The sequence below is a fragment of the Helianthus annuus genome, chromosome 11 (assembly GCF_002127325.2).
Source record: "Helianthus annuus cultivar XRQ/B chromosome 11, HanXRQr2.0-SUNRISE, whole genome shotgun sequence".
In the NCBI taxonomy this organism is placed as follows: Eukaryota; Viridiplantae; Streptophyta; class Magnoliopsida; order Asterales; family Asteraceae; genus Helianthus; species Helianthus annuus.
The window spans coordinates 181,630,392-181,643,130 of record NC_035443.2 but is presented as its reverse complement, the minus strand read 5'-3'; positions in this window follow the sequence as shown (position 1 = coordinate 181,643,130).

Genomic DNA, 12,739 nt, shown 5'->3' with positions numbered 1-12,739 from the left:
TATATGTAAAACGCAATGGCCAGAAAACACTTAAAAATGACTCATTCTAAAACGCAATGGACTGAAAACACCTAAAAAATGTGTTTTACCTAAAACGCAATGACTAAAAACACTTAAAAAATGTGTTTTTCTAAAACGCAATAGCCAGAAACCTCATAAAACTATCTTATTTTCTAAAACGCAATGGACACATAAAACTGTCTGTCACTGTGAACTGTCTGAATTGTCTACGATTTACTGTCTTCGAAATGAGCCAATTTCTGGAAAATTAATTTTTCTGGAAAATCAACCCCAGCCAGGGGCTCTGCCCCTTGGACCCCGCCAGGGGCTGCCGCCCCTAGGACCCCGCTACCGGGGGCTGCCGCCCCCGGACCCCCGCAAAGATCGTAAAACGCAATGAATAAATCAAAAACCCAGATCGTGAAAATGAAATTAAAGAATTTCTTACATGGATCGAAGCCGATTTCTTCATCAATTGACGAAATTTGAATGATAGAAACACTTATCAACGCTCGAATCGAACGAATCGAGTGATTATCTCCAAAATCACCGGAAAAACGATATTTTTTTTATGAAATTAAACTGGGTTTTCTTCAAAAAAAAGCTGAAGAACACGTTGATCGGGTTCTGAATCATTGATTGGTGATGAAAATCGCACTATAATGTAGTGATTATTATTTACATATAAATAAGCAACTTCATTGTGCATAAGGCTCTTGTACATTTAGCTTAGGGAGTTTTCCAAAAAAAAAGTAGATTTTTCCTTTTTAACCCTAAAGTTTTAATCTTTGACAATTTAAGTTTAAAGTTTTAATCTTTGTTTCCTTTTTAACCCTAAAATTTTAATCTTTGACAATTTTAAATTTAAAGTTTTAATGTTTGGAATGGTTGTAAAAGTCCCGCCTAGGCTCCGAATACTCATCGAGTACTCGCTACAAGGTAGACTGCGGAGGCACGAGTACTGTTCTCTCAGGTCAATTATTCCCCGAGTACTTTCCGCCTAAGCCGACTTTCACTTCTAATTCAAAAGTTTCCATCTTATACAATTTAACCCCTTTGATTAATTTGATTTTTCACTTCTAATTCAAAAGTTTTCATCTTTTGCAATTTAACCATTTTGATTTTCTTTACTTATATGTTGTAATCTTGGCTTTTGGGGTTTTTCAAAGAAAAAATGGCTATGCATATGTTTGTTGTAACCTTGGCTTTGGGGGTTTTTACAAAAAAAAAAAGTTTTTTTTACTTTTCACCAAAAAGTATTTCATAAATTACTTTTAACCCAAAACTATTTGTTTTTTTACTTTTAACACAAAACTTTTTATCTTTTGCAATCTATCCTCACCACTTTTTATACTTTCAACTTTGGTCCTTTATAGTTTTCATTTTCAGCAATTTTTTCGCTTTATGCTTCGTTCTAAATTTTGTGACTTAACACATCGCAACGTGCGTCTTTGGTTTAACGTTTTTACCTTTCGTTCTAATTTTGCGAGTTAACACGACGCAACGTGCGTGTGTGGATGAACGTTTTTACATCGTCTATTTTTTCCCGTTTGACAGGTTCAACATAACGTGCGCGTCCTAAATCGACTTAGTTATAACTAAAGAATCCTCGCCGCATTGCGGCGGGTCGTAATTCTAGTTGAGATAGAAATTGAAGAAATAGTTGAAGATGGTGGGTTTTGAAAATGGTGGGTTTTTGAGTTTACTGGGTTTTGAAAAAGGAAGAAGAAGGAGTTGGATTGACTAAAATACCCTTTCTCTTTATTTTAAAATTTGCCACATGTCATAATCCTATGGCTTCCTATCCTTCCTAGCGAAAATTAACTTCCTATTTGATCTTTTCCATTTGAAGTAATAAATAAAATGAAATATGAGTTTAGTAGGGAGAGAATTGACTGGGGAAAGGTGGTTTAAAGGATTAATCCTAATTGAAGTTGAAGAGAGTTCGAGAAAATTCAAAAAGATTGAAGATAAATTTGATTTATTTATTATTAATTAGTTATTTGGTCTAGATAAGTATTAATACTATATTCAAAGGGATATGTTTATCTACTTTGGGTTTAATAATTATTTAACTGGTGTTTGAGTCATAAGTGTTCTAAGCCTTAATAAGTTTCTATTTGCTACGATTGTAATGTTTTGCAAGTTGCAAAAGGTTAATTTGTTAATGGTAGGAAAGTATAATGTACTAATAGTGTTAAATTGATATATATATATATATATATATAAATTCAGCATGATAACCGATACCTCAAATATCGATCCTTGACCGACATTCGATTTTTGACCGCATTAAGTACTTAGGGTATGATACATGGTCATCGTAGTTGAATAATTAACTAAATGAAAAGAAAGTGTGTATATTCCAAAGATTATTTACTATAGAGTAAACTGCCATTTTGGTCCCTGAGGTTTGGCCAGTTTTGCCACTTTAGTCTAAAACTTTCATTTTGGTCCCTGTGGTTTCAGTTTTGTGTCATTTTGGTCCAAAAACAAAATCAACTCAGATTTTTCAAAAAAAAGCCTGCTATTTTGTCCTTTTCCTCATGGGCAAAATGGTCATTTGCCACCTTCTCTATAAACTGTGCTCTCTCACTCTCTATAAACTATGCACTCTCTCCCCCCTTCTCACCACCGCCACCTCCCCCCTCCATTAACCCCACCACTACACCACCACGATCCCCACTGCACCACCACTACACCACCACCCCTGTCTCTCTCTCTCTCCCCCTCTCCTCTCTTCAGAGCACAACCCCCCCATTCTTCCCCCCTTTCTCTCTATAAAACCTAAAACCATAGCTTTTACCCTCTCTTTCTCTCTCTAAACTTGTTCTAGGGTTTGTGAAAGAAGGTAGGCAATGGCGGTGAGGCGGTGATGGCGGTCATCTGCAGATGAGAGAGAGATGAAAGAGATAGAGTGAGAGGCGGTGGCGTCCAGTGGGAGAACGGTGAGCGGTGAGTGAACTATGTGTTTAGGTTTGTTTTAGTCATTCGTGTTTGATTTGGGGAATTTGTGAAAATGGGGTTGGTGGTGGTGGTCATCTGCAGATGAGAGAGATAGGGGGTTGGGGCTGACGGCGCCGGAACCTCAGGGTGTAATGGACACGTTGGCCGGAGACGGAGATGGAGACAATGGTGACAGTGGTGGCTACTTCTCCGATGTACCTCATGGTGCCGATTCGCCGGTATTCTCCGGTGTAATGGACTCTTTGGCCGATTTTGAAGTCTGGTTGGTTTGGGGGTTCGGAGGCTGGTGAAGTTTGCATTTTGGTTGAATGATTCTCTGTGGTGAGGCGGTGTGTGTTTAATATATATATATATATAATATATATATATATATATATATATATATATATATATATATATATATAGGGGAAGGATGCATAGGAAACCCACTTTAATTTAGAAAACCCGGGAAACTCAAAGCTCCCGATGTTTTTTTTTTCTTGAAAAAATTTACACATGTTATATACATGTTTTTAAGGGTTTTGGGCAAAAAAATCAAAAAAGCGCCGAGTAGATATTTTTAAAAAAAATAAACAAGTTTTGGTGTAACACATGTTACATTCATGTGACATATTTGTAACATGTGTTACACCAAAACTTGTTTATTTTTTTTTTAAAATATCTACTCAGCGCTTTTTTGATTTTTTTTGCCCAAAACCCTTAAAAACATGTATATAACATGTGTAAATTTTTTCAAGAAAAAAAAACATCGGGAGCTTTGAGTTTCCCGGGTTTTCTAAATTAAAGTGGGTTTTCTATAGATACTTACATTATATATATATATATATATATATATATATATATATATATATATATATATATAGTGGAGGGTTCAAATGAGAAGAATTTTTTTGTAAGAAGAAAAAAGAAGAAGTTTCAACCAATAATAATGCTTTATTTTACTTCATTTAATATTTGCATTTAATTTTAATATAAGGGTATATTGGTAAACTTACAAAAATCATTAGTTTATATTCTTCCCCTTTAATAACTAACTAAATTAAATTTGTAACTCCTTTTCAAAATATATACTTTTTCCAAATTAAAAAACCAACTTAATTTAAAGTGTAGAATAAATTACTAGTTGTGTAGGATAAATTACGAGTTGTGTAGGATATATTTCGAGGTGTGTAGGATAAATTTCGACTGTGTAGGAAAAAATTCTATAATGTGTAGGGTATATGTAGGAAAATTTTGATATGTGTAGGTTTTGTAGATTATATGTAGGATAATTAATGTTTAGTTGACTAATTAATTAAAGAATTAAAAATTAATAATATGAGTTATAAATGAAATAGTATTTTACTAATATGTCCTTTCTTCTTTTTCTTCTCACATTAAATTTCTTCTCAAATGAACCTTCCCCTATATATATATATATATATATATATATATATATAAAGGACCATTTTGCCTTGAGGAAAATGACAAAATAGCAGGGGTTTTTTTTTGAAAAAACTAGTCTGATTTCACTTTTGGACCAAAATGGCGACAAAAATGAAACCACAGGGACCCAGATACAAAAACTTTGAGATTTGGACAAAAGTCGCAAAACTGGCCAAACCTCAGGGACCAAAATGGTAGTTTACTCTTTACTATATAATAGGAGAAAACAATTATGTACACGTATTATCCATTAGAGCCTAATTATTTTTTGGTTTTCCCACATCTCTCTTCTACTTAATTATGCATACTTTTTTTTAACTAAAAATAGGTATTATATCATTAACCAAATGAATTTAATATGAAATTAATTATTATTTTTCTTAAATAAACTTATAGTTTTACTTAAAAGTTTCATCGAATTCAAAATTATGTTGGTTAAAATATTTTAAAAACTGAAATAATAATGATGATAATTGTTTTTAGAGTTAATTACATAGTTAGTCCATGTGGTTTGCATAAAATAGCATACTTAGGTACTAATATTTTAAAATCACCTTCTAGGGTTTTAACATTTCATTTTGTAACGTTTGGAGGTATTAACTTCTAAGGTATTAACATAGTTAGTGTCTGTGGTTTGTACAAAACAACATACTTAGGTACTAATAGAATGTGAATTTAAACCTACAAATAACGTTAATACCTCTAAACGTTACAAAATGAAAAGTTAATATCCTATAATGCGATTTTAAACTATTAGTACCTAAGTATATGTTACTTTGTGCAAACTACATGGACTAACTATGTAATTAACTCTTGTTTTTATAAGTGGTTTCTAAAATTTTGTAATTATTTAATGTGGTTGGATGGTAAGAAGAGTAAAATACAATATGTTAAATAATCAAAAAGAAATAGGTGGTATTAAATAAACTTATATTTTTTACTTAAAAGTTTCGGCATGTTCAAAATTGTGATGGTTAAAATATTAAAAAAATTAAGGATAATGATGATAATTGTTTTTATGAATGATTTCTTAAAATTTTCAAATATTCAATGTCTTTTTTTTTTTGGGAAAGAAAAAAAAAATATTCAATATCGTTGGATGATAAGAATGTTAAAAATACAATATGGTAAATAATAAAATAAATAAGTGGTAGTAAAAGTCAAAGTTAATATCCGGTCAAAAAATAATGTTTTAAAAACTAATTTAATAAAATTAATAATTGTCACGTCAATGTTAATTTTTTAAATACATATCTTGAAAAGCGTATATGTTAAACCAGTATATGTTTTTAAAACATAGTTTTTTTTATTACTAATTATATAATGTTACATTTATTGACCTGTGATACACGGAATTCTAATTTAGAACAAAATTTACTAAAAGATGCCCAAACGTAAATGTTGGGCCAGATCTGGTCCCAAAGTCACTATAACTGGGCTTTTGACCCAGGCATATTATATGACCAAAACTTAGAATGATAACTGGGCTTTTGAACACGGCATAATATCGAATTATCGATAGCCAAATCATGATAAATTATTAAATTTGATAAGTTGGCATGCTTGATTTGTGGCTTGCTCCCATAAATCTTGATGTATGTTATGTCTCATTTCTAATATTTATTTTTATTTTAAAACTAGAATTGAGACCCGCCGTAATGCGGCGGGGATTCTTTAGTTATAGCTAAGTCGACCTAGGATCCGCACGTTATGTTAAACCTGTCAAATGGGAACAAAATAGACGATGTAAAAACGTTCACCCATACACGCACGTTGCGTCATGTTAACTCGCAAAATTTAGAACGAAACGTAAAACGTTAAACCAAAGACGCACGTCGATGCGTTAAGTCACAAACTTTAGAACTAAGCATAAAGCGGAAAATTTGCGAAAAATGAAAGTTGTGAGGATAGATTGCAAAAGATAAAAAGTTTTGGGTTAAAAGTAAAAAAAACAAATAATTTTGGGTTAAAAGTAATTTATGAAATACTTTTGGGTGAAAAGTAAACAAAAATCATTTTTTTTTTTGGAAAACCCCTAAAGCCAAGGTTACGACAACCATATGCATAACCATTTTTTCTTTGCAAAACCCCAAAGCACACCCCGAGTTGCGGCGGAGCGTAAAACAGTGGCAAATAGTACTAATGTGACACAACCGTCATCGATCACCAACACTGACTCGACCTAGAATCTGCGTGTTGTGACGAACCTGTCAAACATGAAAAAATAGAGGTAAAAACGTTGAACCAAACATGCACGTTGCGCCGTGTTAACTTCCAAAATTTGAAACAAAACATAAAAAGTTGAACCACACTCGTACGTTGCGTCGTATTAAGAAAAAATTAGAACTATACGTAACGAAACGTAAAAACGTTAAACCAAAGATGAAAAGTATAATTGACAAAAGTTATGAAGTTAAATTGCAAATAATGAAAAGTTTTGAGTTAAAGTTAAAAAAACAAATTTTGTAGGGTTAAAATTGCAAAAAGTAAAAATCTTTGGGTTAAAATTAAAAAATCAAGTTTTTTTTTGATAAACTCTCAAAGCACATGTTACAAGTGATTATGCACAAAAAGTTTACTTATTTATATATGGAATAATTTTCTATTATGAAAAGTTGTGCTTTAATAATGGGATATATTTATATCTCCTAGAAGGCTAAAATTACATCGAAATATCAAATGAATACAAATGATGAAATTTCCAGTGGTTTCGCTGATGACACGATAATACTCCAGTGGTCTGTTAGTGATCAAAATTTGTCATTAAAAAAACAAATGATGAAATTAGTGAGCTTCAGCTAGCATTTGTAATTGGGCCAATCAACAAAGTGGTGGACTGCACTAACTCAATTGGGCTTAGCTTGATTTTTTGGGCCTCGTTTTTTTTAACCGTGAACTTAAGTATAAGGTTACCACACTCTCCAAATCTTTCGAGACGGCCGCAGGGGCAATAGCTATTTTCTCGTGATACACGAACCATACTATGTCTCATAGTCCGTACATTATATTCATATATGCCACATGATTGTTTATTGAATTGTTATAATTTGGTAAGACGAGATTGTTAATTTTCTGACTGTGTCTTTCCACTTTAGAGAGACTTCAGACTGTGTAGTAGATGTCCCGTAAATTATTATGATTCGTGTCTAAAGTTAGTCAATCAAACAATATATGTTATGTCTATATAACTAATCGAATACTAATATCAAACATCAAGTAAACAAGTGGTTATCCAACTTTATTGAATGATCATTGTGTTTAAACATCTGAAGTGAATGTTAATCATATGCATGTAGTTTGTATTCGTTTACCATGCTCTAGGTTAATCACAGGATCAAGATAAGTGATGTTTATATAGCCGATTAAACAAACAATGTTATCATAAATTAAGTCTTGGCAATAAGTAAACAAGCTAGAAATTGTTTCTCGTCTTCATGATCGCTCTTTTTGTGTTTTTTATGTGTTTCGTGTAAGAATCAATAAATAATGTATTTATTTATATATGGCCATTATAATCATTTATATAATAATAGATCAAAATATATAACAACCTATTAAATAATTAGTTTGTAATTGTTGATGGGGCTTATTACCATTATTAACTAATTAGGGTTTCCTCTTGGGTGCATATATAAGGAGATAGTTAGAGAGTTAAAGGGTTAGACTCTGATCACAATAACATCATTATGAAATCGCCCCTCTCTCCATAGCCGAACACCCTATTCGGTTTCTCTTATCACCATCATTAAATTGCACCCTAAGGAGGAACCAGACCAAGCTGACAATCATGTCAAACCCTGTTGCTGCGTCTCCATCTGGATTCTCTGCTAGCCTGTACTGATGCAATCAGGTATGTTATTCATGTTTTCCATTATGTCTAAACAGAACTAATCAGCATTTCGTTTTACTATTCTTAGTGTGCAAATTCTTCTTGTAGATGCCATCTTTTCTGCATTTTTATGCATAAAGTTAGACTGCGGGGTATGGGGCGGGAGTTTGGGCGTGGGTAGGGGGAAAACGCCCAAGCCACCACCCCGGGTGGGCATGGGTTTCGGCGTGGCCCTTAGGGCATGGGTTTCAAGCCGGGCGTGGGGCGGTCTGGCCAAGCTGACATGGCGGGTTGTGAATGGCCAAACCAGGCTAGCCGTTGGGCTAGCCGTTGGTCTATTTAAAAAAAAAAAAATCTTCCTTTATAAATACTTTACAATATTTATCATTTTTCTCACACAAAATCAAACACATAAAACACTCGCCCCTTTTCAATGATCGAATAAATGGTATAGGACCCAAAGGAACTTTCTTTGTAAACGGGGTTGAGTATGTGTATGGGTACTACCTAGTTGATGGGATTTACCCAGAGTGGGGGGTTTTTATAAAATCATTCACAAAACACGGTACGATAGATCCAAAGAGATTAAAGTTTAACAGGGTACAGATGGCTGCACGTAAAGACGTCGAGCGAGCATTCGGTGTTTTGAAGAAAAGGTGGCGAATATTACAAATGCCTTGTCGACTATTGGACAAGGATCAGATTGGAAACGTGATGTACACATGTATCATTCTTCACAACATGATTTTGGAGGACGAAGGTAGAGCGGTCGTTACCCACTATGATGACGATGATTCCCAACCAGGTAACGTAACAGACCAAGATAAAGCGGTTAATGAATTTTGGATCAAGTCAAGGGATATACATCACAACCTTCGATCTGATTTGGTGGAACATGTTTCAACGATTCCTGGGTTCGAAACCGACGAAGACGACGAAGACGACGAAGAATGATTGTTTTTTATTTTAATAATTATTATGTTTGTTTATGTATTTAAAAAAATATGTTTTTTTATGTTTTTAATTAATTTAAATATATATTAAAAAAATGGTGATGTGGCTAGGCCACGCCGGCCCAACCCACGCCCAACCCAAGCCCCACCATACCCCATTAAAACTTGGGTTTGGGTTAACATCCACGTGTCAGCAATTGCCCCAACCCACGCCCAACCCAAGCCCCACCATACCCCGCAGTCTTATTTAGAAGTTTTTTTTTCTTTTGCTGACACTTATCTAACTTATAATAAAAGACTCCAAATAATGGCACATGGCATTCTCTCATTCAACCTCATAAATTTTATTTATATTTATTTAATAAATTTCTTTTAATATTAATATTAATTAATAACCAATATATAGATATCACTTATTTTTATCTTTATCTTTATCTAAAATTAAGAAATAACTTCAATTTTGCAATTTAGACCTTTTGTTTTTTTACTTTTAACCCAAAGTTTTTCATCTTTTACAATTTAATCCCAACTCTTTTTTATTTTCAATTTTGGTCCACCACACTTTTAATCTTTCCCAAGTTTTTCGTTTCCTTGTAAATTTTGTGAGTTAACGCACCGCAATGTGCATGTGAGGTTCAACGTTTTTTCGTAAATTTTTTTTCCGTTTGACTGGCCCGTCGCGTCACATCTATTTTTCTGCATTTGACAAGTTCGTCCAACACGCGGGTCCTGGATGGACTTAGTTGTTTTTTCTATGTTTTACGTTTCGCTTTAATTTCTCAGCAAAGAGCGTGCGTGATTCAAAGATTTTACGTCTGTTTTTCGCTCGGCGTTATTTTTTTCCCGTTTTTATCTATTTTGTTTTTACGAGCTTTTCCGGTGTTGGTGGTCGCTGACAATGGTATAGTATTGCTACTACTTAACACAATTTTATGACAAATGCTGTAACGCAGGGGCTTAATACTAGTAAGTTATATATGCAAACATATTTATACCTGTATAAATGTGACGCTACCGAAAAAAAAAAACATACGTGTCTTTGCAAGTACAAAAATACAAATATTTGTTGTAGCGGTCTATTTACAAGTTCAAGTACTATGTATGACTTTAGGCGGGGTTTTCCTAAAACTTTTGATGAATAGTATTAGTTCAAAGTCTTTAACTATTGGGTCATAATTGAATTCTCTATTACATCTCTATCACTAAAATGTTAAAAAATTAACTAAAAGAAAACAACGTTTGCTCCCTCTATATATTGGCAAAAGTTAGAACTTAGAAGGTCAACAAATCCCAACCTCCCTCTTTTTACGAGTGTTTTTTAGCGGTAAATTTGAATCACTAACAGACCACTGGAGTATTATTGTGTCAACAACGGAACCAACTGATCATATCCATCTCCACAAGGCAATAATGTCTATACACCAATTCAGGAGAAAACCCAATAAATCTGAAAAAGCCCTCCTTTGTGGTAATTAAACCCAAGTTTTAATGGTTTTTAAGCCTTATCTCACCTCTAAAGTGGTACTAGGTTAAAATGCAATGTGCAATGGATAGCTTTAAATCAATAGTTTACCGGTTATAAGTTAATAGTTTAACTAAAATTTTGCATTTGAGAAAATATCCCTTAAAAACAATGTATATGAATGAACCCCATGTGTCCCTTAAAAACAATGTATATGAATGAACCCCATGTGGCACTAAATTTACAATTACTACCACCCCTCCCCTTAAATATTATTTAAACATGTACCCACATAAAACACTCCTTAGTCATACCAACTATTAAATATTATTTAAACATGTACCCACATAAAACACTCCTTAGTCATACCAAGGACACAATTGGGTTGGTCATCCATGATCCAACACTCATGAGACATGAGATCTAGCGTTCAAATCTCAATAATGTGGGTGATTAAATGGGTGGGTCGAGGAGATGTTTAATGTGATGATGTCACATAACATGTTGGGCCCGGTTATTGACGGTCTAGGTTGATTGCATCGTGTCATGTGACACAAGTAAATTTACTAATTTTATATGTAACCATGGGCGGAGGATAATGGAGGGCCGAGGGGTTGCCCTGGCCCCGCCAATTATTCGCGTCTAGCGTTAATTTTACTGGAAATTTTCAGAAATTTGTTTTTGGAGTGTAAAATATTGGATTTTTAAGAGTTTCGCCCGCATCGATTTAAATTTTTAATGTCTGGTCCCCATTGAGTTTTCGTTCAAACTCACCATTGTATGTGACTTTGCAACTAAAATCTAGTATAACCATATATTTTACAAAAGATAACACCTAACAAAACAGTTGGCTGTCTCACAAAGGGCCAAACTATCCACACACCAATTTTGCCTATCTACACACCTAAAAGGTGATTTTTGTCTTTACATGCACACCCTGCAGTGTCGAACTGTGACTAAAACGGGGCGTTTTGGTCCGATTAACCAGACAAAGACTGACGGGTGTCTGACGGGTCTGTTATCCGGACCAAAACGCCGAGCTTTGGCCGCGTTTTGGTCCTGTCAACCAGACCGGGTATCAGTCTTTTGTCTGGTTGACAGGACCAAATCGCGGCCAAAGCTCAGCGTTTTGGTCCGGTCAACAGACCCGTCAGACACCCGTCAGTCTTTGTCTGGTTAATCGGACCAAAACGCCTCGTTTTAGCCACAGTTCGACACTGCAGGGTGTGCATGTAAAGACAAAAATCACCTTTTTGAGTGTGTAGATAGTGAGATGAGTGTGTGGATAGGTACACTCGTCACAAATTAACACAAATAGTACCATTGGTCTATTTAATCCGCCTTATCATCATATATGAATTTTATATGTATATTATAATAACAAAAAGTTATATAAATGTTATATAGATGTTTTGTTGTTTCTGCAATGTAATATAACTTAATGATGTCTTATGCTAGTAAAGATTAAAATATAATATTGGACTTGAATCTCACAACATCTATAATAATTATAATTACCTTAATAGAACAAACATTCGAAAATCGAAATAATATGACACAAGCCAAAAAAATTGGGTCTGCCTCTGCTCCAATTCATTTGATTCTTATAAGACTTTTTTTTTTGTCTATTTTGTATATAATCATAAACCTTTTATAAAAGTGTAACAATTAAGTTGCTAATAATGTCATCAAGAATTCTTAAGGATAGGGTGGTCCTTAATTTGTGTTAGGTGTCCTTATACCTAAGTCAATGTGACATAGAAAGTTAAAGTCAATGGGACATAGAAAGTTAATTTCTTTAGTAGATATCATATATATTAGAGTTACGCCATTTATAAGTTTACCATATAACGATACGTAGAACATAACATTATATTGAGTTTCACTTATCATAAGTCATGTCAACGAACAAAACTAGAACTAAGATCTTAAATGATTGTTTTAGATGATGTATTTAGATGGAGAATTGTCGTACTCGCGCTTTATAAATGGTGTTATTACTTCTTGATCTTTTCTTCAACAACAAACACACACATCCATCTAAAACTTACTCATAAAGACCATCTATTGCTCATTTTGTGGGACTTGAACCCGCATCACTAA